The sequence below is a fragment of the Mus caroli genome, chromosome X (assembly GCF_900094665.2).
Source record: "Mus caroli chromosome X, CAROLI_EIJ_v1.1, whole genome shotgun sequence".
In the NCBI taxonomy this organism is placed as follows: domain Eukaryota; kingdom Metazoa; phylum Chordata; class Mammalia; order Rodentia; family Muridae; genus Mus; species Mus caroli.
In genome coordinates, this window is record NC_034589.1 from 112,918,456 (window position 1) to 112,925,730 (window position 7,275).

At 37.8% G+C, this 7,275-nt stretch overlaps 1 pseudogene; it reads left to right on the top strand.

Moving 5' to 3' along the window:
- Positions 1-351: 351 nt before the first annotated feature.
- Positions 352-5,605, top strand: LOC110286365 (annotated as a pseudogene).
- Positions 5,606-7,275: the final 1,670 nt, after the last annotated feature.

Consider the following 7,275-nt stretch of genomic DNA (forward strand, 5'->3'; position numbering starts at 1 on the left):
ACTAAGGCAAAACGGGACCTATCATGGCTGCCCTCCAAAAGACCCAACAAGCAGCTGAGGAAGTCAGATGTAGATGTTTCTACCCAACCAATGGCAGAAGATGCTGACCCCTGTAATTAAATTGGGGAAAGGCTGGAAGAGGCTGAGGAGGAGGTTGATCCTGTAGAAGACCATCAGTCTCAATTAACCTGGACCCCTGAGATCTCTCAGACACTGGATCACCAACCAGGCGGCGTACATCAGCTGATATAGGGCCTCCAAACACATATACAGCTGAGGACTGTTGGGTCTGGGTTTAGTCAGAGAAGATGAACCTAAACCTCAAGAGACTAGAGTCCCCAGGGAGTTTAGATGTCTGATGGGGTGGGGGGCGGGGATGGGGATATCCTCCTGGAGACAGTGGCACAAGGAGGAAGTATGGAATGTGGAAAAGTGAGGGTGGGCCTGGAGGGGAATAAAATATAGAGCGTAAAAAAAAAAAGAAAATTAAATAAATAATAAAAATACAAATAAAATAAAATAAGAAATTAATTCTAAAGAAACATCCCCTTTCGCAATGGAAATCTTCCTGTGTGAATAAAATTTTCCTGTTACCAATGCTCTTTATTCTTTTGTGTAGAAAAAAGTAGCACTTTACCTGCCACCATTAGCATCAAGACAATCTACATAAATGCTTATTTTCTACTGTTAGTTTCTTGAATGTATTTTATGCTCTTGTTCCCATACCTTCATTCCCTGGAATACAACATGCCACCAATTTGGGGAGTGCTAGATGAAATAAAACAGTACAGTACAAATTAACAATGACCCTTAAGGCAGGAAGTATATGAGTCATTATATATAATGATAGTATAAGAGAATTTTAATTACATCACATGTAATTTAAAATGCATTAGAATTTGAATAACTGGTATTGTAGACACATAATCATGACAGATAAGTTGTGACCCACTAGGCTTAGAATTAGTTAGCTTTTTTTTTAGAATTTCATATAAACATCTCTGCACATTGGAAACAGAAGCTTCTTTGATGAAGATAGAAAGTTCTGTTCTGTGGCTATAGGTGAATGTATTTTTCTTGAATATGCATGTTTTTATTAATCATTTTATTCATTTACATTTCAAATGATATCCCCCTTCCCAGTTTCCCCTTCACAAACTCCTGTCCAATCTCCCCTCCCCTTTGCCTCTATGAGGGTGCTCCTCCACCCACTCACCCATTTCTGCCTCACCCCACTAGCACCCCACTACACTGGGGCATTAAGCCTCCAGAGGACCAATAGCCTCCCCTCCCATTGATATCAGATAAGGCCATCCTCTGCTACATATATATCTGGAGCCATGGATCCCTCCATGTATACTCTTTGGTTGGTGGTTTAGATGAAGTTACTAATTGTATTGTTTAGTAAACATGTAGTAGTAGATTCTTCTCTAAGATCCAATATATTCCATGTCCTCAAAAGCTGGACATATTTCTAGAACCAAAAATTTACCTCCTTTTGCACTGGCTTCAAGTCTAATTAGACAGTTCTTGGCTACCATCAGGATAAGCATGCCACTAGTGCACCGTTAGTGATGTTTTGCCATGATGCTAATTGTTATGGTTCATAGGCATTACAGCTGGATAAGACTATGGATTTCTTTTCTTTTCTCCCTGGGCAACCTGCATAGCACCTTCTGATACTATTCAAGCAAATCATCACGAAGGAAACTTCTAGGACAGATGCAGCATATGGAATTATTTCTTTATGTCTGTAAACTTTACATTTTTTATTAATTAATATCTAATAATATAAGACATAATATTTCAGATGATTAAATTAAAATTAAAACATTTTAGATTGTGGACATTTGGAATAAAGCTCTTTGTCATGTATTTAAACACATGTTTTGCAGTTCTAACACATACAATAATTTTCTTCTGACATGGTAGTGCCTTTAAACTTATTACTTGAGAGGCAGAGGCAAATATATTTCTGTGAGTTTGAGGCCAGACGAGACTGCAAAATGAAAGTCTGTTTCAAACAAGAAAAAGATAGAACAAGAAGCAATTTCCAATTATTATTTTATATTATTTTTAATAGGAAAATAAGTTAACATTTCATAATAGGAGTTCGCAAGTTCAATCAAATATGTCATTTATAAGATGAGAAGATAAAAGAATCCTCAGGCAATTAGTTTGAAAAAAACTGTGAGCTAGAAGATATAACTATATTATTATCTTAGAATTTTAAAAACTAATATTATCAACCCTTGAAAATGTGTTCACAGAATGCATTTATTTAAAGGAATTTCTTAGTTAACAAGTGCTTGTCAACAGTGATGTGATGTCTTAATGAATACTTCAGGCAGCTTAGTATGCAAACTGATTAATCTGTCTCAGTCTTTATGAAGTAGGTATAGAGATAGCCAAAATTATCCATGAACTAAAATTCAATTTTCAAGGTTAGAATATGTCCAAGTACTTGATTTGGTGATTCTATATTTACTTTGCATTTGATATGAACACAGATACTTCAAAAAAGAAAAAAGAACATAAAATTCCTTAAGACTTTATATTTGGTGAACATAAATACATGGTATTTCTGATGCCAGTCTTTGGTTATGTTTTGAGTTGTTCCTGACACATTTTACATTTATAATTACTGTGAATACTTGGCTAGTAGACTACAGAATGCCAATTTATGATATTCTCTTCATCTATGCACAAGTGCCAGGAGAAATAAGAGAGAATTTTTTTCTCCCATTGTCATTGTGATTTCAGAAACTGTTAGCACATTCGCAGAATCCTTAAGTTTAATAGTTTGCATCAGTTTCAACAAGCCAGGTTCCAGAAGAAATTTCCTTATTCAAACATAGAGTTTGTCATTGTTTTGAGATTCATTAGTTTAATTAGTTATAGCATTGTGCTAATGAGTCCAAGGATACTGACTTCAGTCACACATAGGTCATTTAATTCTGTACAAATATATTTCGTTTCCACCTACACTAGGCCCTTTGTCATTAACAAAGAATCTAACAAATATGTACTATTTTATCATAAAAGATACCTATTACCACTGCTGAAAAAAATAAAACAGGAAAATAAACACACCGACACACACACACAGAGGCAGGCAGGGAGGGAGGGAGGGAGGGAGGGAAGGAGGGAGAGAGAGAGAGAAAGAGAGAGAGAGAGAGAGAGAGAGAGAGAGGGAGGGAGAGAGAGAGAGAAAGAGAGAGAGAGAGAGAGAGAGAGAGAGAGAGAGAGAGAGAGGCAAAATACATCATTTGCCCATGTAGACAACATACTTATTTGCATATTATTATTAAAAATAGATCTTTATTCCTACGTATAAAACATTTATTTAACTTAGATGAACTTTGTTAAGATGAATAACTTCAAGATTTTACTACCTTTCAACCAATGCTCTATTCAAGTAACACAATTAAGGTTGCTCTTTCTATTAACAGTCTGAAGATTTTTAATTGAAAAAATATATATGCAATACTATAGCAAATATGAAAAGCAAAAGACCCACAGGTTATTACTACATGTTAATGTTTAACTACTCTGTAGTTTTATAAATAAATTCCATATAAAAATCTTAGTCTATATAATTTCCACATATATAATAATATAACTTATATACGACTTTATATAACTTACTATATGGTTAAAATGTTACTATACGGTTAAAAATATGGTTCCATTCTCTTCTCAGGGTACATTGTAAATAAAATAAATGTAGAGGACTTAGTCAAAATATGGAAAAATCTTCTCAATGTCTTTCTATTTTCTATCATTTAACCCAATAACTAAAGAAGTCATTAGATATGCACTCACTGATAAGTGGATATTAGCCCAGAAACATAGAACACCCAAGATACAATTTGAAAAAACAAGAAAATCAAGAAGAGGGAAGACCAACGGGTGGATACTTCATTCCTCCTTAGAATAGGGAACAAAATACCCATGAAAGGAGTTACAGGGACAAAGTTTGGAGCTAAGACGAAAGGATGGACTATCCAGAGACTATCCAACCCGGGGATCCATCCCATAATCAGCCACTAAACCCAGCATATGCCAGCAAGATTTTGCTGAAGGGACCCTGGTATAGCTATCTCATATGAGGCTATGCCAGCGCCTGGCAAATACAGAAGGGGATGCTCACAGTCATCTATAAGATGGAACACAGGGCCCCCAATGGAGAAGCTAGAGAAAGCACCCAATGAGCTGAAGGGGTCTGCAACCCTATAGGTGGAACAACAATATGAACTAACCAGTACCCCCAGAGCTCTTGTCTCTAGCTGCATATGTATCAGAAGATGGCCTAGTCAGCCATCACTGGGAAGAGAGGCCCCTTGGTATTGCAAACTTTATATGCCCCAGTACAGGGGAATGCCAGGGCCAAGAAGCAGGAGTGGGTTGGTAGCGGAGCAGGGCAGGAGGAGGGTATAGGAAACTTTCGGGATAGCATTTGAAATGTATATAAAGAAAATATCTAATAAAAATAAATAAATAAATAAATAAATAAAATATCACAAAATATAAGATATTGTGTTTGAATAAAGTTTTAAGCTTGATGAATGCTCCTATTGTATGAAATACAATATACTTACCAGTGCAAGGAGGAACATATCTAATCTGAGAGTGACTTAACAACCACATCAAAAATAAAGCCTTATTTAATTGTTTTGTTTATTTTGTGTGCAAACATAGTTTCATTTCATTTTACTTTTTAGGAATTTTATACATGCTTTAAGTATGGCAGATAATTATGTGAGATAAGAAGCCTTATGGCCAAAGTTCAAAAATTGAACTTGTTATATAATTTCCAATTTGAGAAAAGCCATTCATATGGAAACATATATTTTCTGTGCTTTAATTAAAGAAGAAAAAGAACATTTCCACATGTATAGACATACTGTTTTTAATATTCCCTTAATCTCTAAATGTAGTTAAGAATAATATTTCGCTCTGTTTACACAAAGGCCAAGAAGAATTATGAGCAGAAGTGCCGCGACATGGATGAGGCAGAGCAGGCTGTCCACCGCAGCGCCAATGTGGCCAACCAACGGCAACAAGAAAAGCTTTTTGTGAAACTGGCCACTTCAAAGACTGCAGTAGAGGATTCAGACAAAGCGTACATGCTACACACATCAACATGCTGGAGAAGGTTCGAGAAGACTGGCAGAGTGAACACATTAAGGCCTGCGAGGTGTTCGAGGCTCAGGAATGTGAACGAATCAACTTCTTCCGGAATGCATTGAGGTTGCATCTGAATCAGCTGTCACAACAATGTGTCGCAAATGATGAGATGTATGAACAATTCCGTAAGAGTTTAGAAACGTGCAGCATCGAGAAGGACATCCAGTATTTTGTGAACCAGCGGAAAACTGGACAGACTCCTCCAGTACCCATCATGTATGAGAATTTCTACTCTCCTCAGCGGAATGCTGCCCCACCAGGAAAGACTACAGGACCCAATCCAGCAAGGAGAGGACCTCTCCCAGTTCCTAAGCGTATACCAGATGACCCTGATTACTCTTTGGTTGAAGATTACAGTTTGCTCTATCAGTGACGTCAGAGGTGAAAAGAAAGCTTTCCTCAGCTACTGCTTCTGTGACATGTGAGAGACCGAGAGCAGCAGGTCCATAACCAAATCACGTTGATCATGAAGATTTTGATGTGAACCCTTGTTGAAAAATTGTTTTTTGATATTTTAAATTTATAGTATACATTTGANTCAACCTAGTCTAGTAGAGTTCTGCAGAGTCCCCCTTTTTCCCNNTCAGAGAGTTTACATACTGCCCCAGAAGGAAGAATTATTATTTCCTGGCTAGTTACTAAGGTTATCAGTGTTGTTTCCTGACGGGGAAGCATAGCCACTGTTCTAGCCGTTTGTGTGGCTGCCATGCTCCTGCGGGCTGAATGAGGGTATAAAGATTCTGTGCAAGCCTGATGACTTGTGTTCCATCCCTGGAACCCACACATGTGTGGGGTTCCTCTGGCCTCCACACATGTGCATAGCAGTGACTGACACGTGCGCAGGCAGACAGACACAGACATACACAGACACACACATACACCACACACACATAGAGACCCCTCCCCCACACACACATAGACACATACACACATACCACACACACACACACACACACAGACACAACATATATACACACACAGACACATACACACACATACAAACACACATTTAAAAAGGATATTTGGCTAACATTTTTTTTCATCTAATAAAATGACTGGAATTTAAGTGTCAGAATTATTTTTATAAAAAATGCAATGTTCTGAATAAACCACAATGGAGAGAGATTTGAATCTGTGAGGCCCTGGATTGTAAAGTACTCTCTTGTACTTTGTACTTCTCTTGTAGGAAGCTATGATGGGAGCTGCCGACTAAGTTGTGGCAGTCTGTAGACGGCCAACTCCATTTGATTCTGAGACAGGAAAGTTGAAAAAAAAATAGATTCAAAGAGATATGTTATTTTAATGATTCCTCAAAAGGATTTAGGATTTTTTAAAGCTCATATTCAATCTCAAATCTTTACAGAAAGTCTCCTTCTGCTGTGCTCTGGAACCTTTAAAGGGTCATGCTCATGGCAGGGAAATCATGCACTGTGTACCCGGTGTTTTACACCCAAGAAATTGGACATCGTAGTTAGGACAAAGTCTGTAGGAAGACTTCTGACTGGCATGTAGTAAATGTCTGTGCCACTTCAAAGAACAATCACATTCTTTTCCTCTGTGCCGTAGCTTTCCCAGGACTTTGGACAAATTGATTAAAATAAGATTGAAACCCCGTGCATGGGAGTGCCTGCCCATAATGGCAGCATGCTGGAGGCTGAGACAGGCGTACTGTGAATCTGAGACAGGCCTGGATACATAGTGAGAAGCCATCTCAACCCCTTCCCTACCCAAAGATCAGCTATTTCCCCTCTTTCAATGTAGGACGCACCTGGCCCTGGCAGCCTCATGGCCACCTTGTGGCACGACAGGAAATTTGCACCAGTTGGGCATCCTTTTGAGAAACTCAGGTTTGCCAAGGTCTGTTGACTTCCCCAAACTGGACAGCCTCAGGAAATTGCCTATTGGACATGGAACATTCTGTTTCTAAGTATAGTATTTATTGTTGGTCTTCAATGATTTATATTTTCTATCAATCAGCATAGCTGATGTAAACGTGTTTTATGAGTGTAAAATAATATTAATTTTATGGCTTTTTTCCTGCTTGACATGAAGTAAAATAAAAGTTTGTGATGATTTGGAATTTAA